Source organism: Anolis carolinensis, unplaced genomic scaffold, assembly GCF_035594765.1.
Source record: "Anolis carolinensis isolate JA03-04 unplaced genomic scaffold, rAnoCar3.1.pri scaffold_12, whole genome shotgun sequence".
In the NCBI taxonomy this organism is placed as follows: Eukaryota; Metazoa; Chordata; class Lepidosauria; order Squamata; family Dactyloidae; genus Anolis; species Anolis carolinensis.
Window position 1 is genome coordinate 757,750 of NW_026943823.1, and position 2,251 is coordinate 760,000.

The following is a 2,251-nucleotide window of genomic DNA, read 5'->3' on the forward strand; positions in this document are numbered from 1 at the left end:
CATTGTATTCCAGTTCATCGAACAAGAAGAAAACAGCCAGGCTTTGAGGCTGCTAGGCTATTCACTGCTATTCCACGTGGCCAACAAAAGATTCCCACAAGCCACAGCAACGCATGGCTGGGCACAGCTAGTACTGTTATTGTTATTTGATCTGTTTTATTGCTTTGTTTTATCGTTGTGGACTGGGCCTGGCCCCATGTAAGCCGCCCTGAGTCCCTTCGGGTGGGGTGTGTCTGACCCAGGATGATGGGAGCTGTAGTTCCTCCACATCCAGAGAGCACAATGAGGCTCACCAACGGCGGATCTGGACCAAACATGTCCCATAAGAGAAGGAAAACTCTCAAAATACTCAACGAATACTTCACTAGGCGATCTCTCCTAACCTGGCCTCTCTCCATGGAACGGAGATGGGGACGAAATGGGGGGCGTTTCAACCGTGTTAATATTGTTTGACCATACCATCATATGGAAGTGATGTTAATGCTCCCAGATTCACCATCACTGCACTTAGTCACGATGGTACACTTAGTTATGCTACTGATGTGAAACCCAGACATGCCTTTCTATGAAGTTTTTCTCCAAAATATTATTAATTATTTCCTGCCCAGTTTTCCTGTACAGGAAACACTGTTTTCTCTGCAAATCCGTTACTTGTGAATTTTGCATGGAATGAGTCTAAATTGTGAATAGGGTTTGAAATGACGGTGCATGGTCTTGGAAGACCTTTTTCCAGTGGAAATAAAATCACCAAAAAGACTTGATGTTTCCTCTGAAAGAGAAAATCAGTGCAGAACAATCTCCCTTTGTCTGATTTCTTTCACTATATTGACCGTATTCATGACTTTTTTTTGTTCAGGGTCCAGAATTGAACTACAACCGGATTACATCCCTTTCCAGATATTTTAATTTGTATTTTGTTCCGATCCCGTCTTCCTCCCAGGATGGGGCTATTGGTGGCTCGTGCTGCTTAAAAACAAACAGAATAAATCCTAAGAGTGGAATTTTAAATAAATAAAAAGTCTAAGAACTGTCCAGATCAAACGAGCCCGGAGTCCAAGGATAATGAAGCAGAGAGGTTGCTCTCCAAGGTCTGAACATGATTCTCCAAAGTGGATTCAGGACCTCGGTCAGCTCTTGTGAGATCCAGGCTGAAACCCAGAGTGGATTCACCATTGATATGGAAGTCTATGGGTTGGGATGGTTACTAGGAGCTTTATACTTCTCCATTAATAAAAAAATTAGGTAAAGGATAAAGGTTTTGCACAGGTATCTCTCTATCTGTGTTTATATGTATTTTCCAAGATGGTTCCCACATCCAGAGAGCCCTGTGAGTTCCACCACTGATGGATCTGGACCAAACCTGACACACATATCCATCATGACCAACTTTAAATACTGGAGGCACTTGGAAGGAAATTGACCCACGATGAAGGGAATTCTAGTTCGTCCACATTCAGAGAATGTTGTGAACCAAGCTGATGATGGATTTGGGTCAAAAAATTGAATGCATACCCAACATGGCCAAGTTTGACTACTGGTGTGGTTTGGAGGACAATGGTAAAGGATGGTGGGAGTTGTAGTTCACCCCATCAATCCTTTTGAACTTTCTAATGGGACCATTCCTATCTGACTATTTCTAATAAGTAGCATTATGAAAGACCTCACCTGGGTGTCACCAGGTACCTAGGATGGTAAACAATGCAATGCTGCTGGATTTGGCAGGAGTTGGGGTTGTTGTATGTTTTCCGGGTTGTATTGCCATGTTCCAGAAGTATTCTCTCCTGACGTTTCGCCCACATCTATGGCAGGCATCCTCAGAGGTTGTGAGGTATGGAGAAACCAAGCAAGGAAGGTTATAATAATAATAATAATAATAATAAAACTTTATTTATACCCCGCCACCATCTCCCCAATGGGGACTCGGGGCGGCTTACATGGGGCCATGCCCAAGACAATACAATAAACCATAACATAATACAATTAAATAATACATTACATAAAATAAACAGTACAACATAAGATCAAAACAGCAATATAACACGAGCGGTTAATATATCTGTGGAAAGTCCAGGGTGAGAGATGAACTCTTTGCTAGTAGGAGGCCAGTGTGAATGTTGTAGTTAATGAAGATATTCAATGCTAATTTAGGTGATTAACTACAACATTCACACTGGCCTCCAACTGACAAGAGTTCTTCTCTCACCCTAGACTTTCCACAGATATATATAAACCTTCCTTGCTTAGTTTCTTC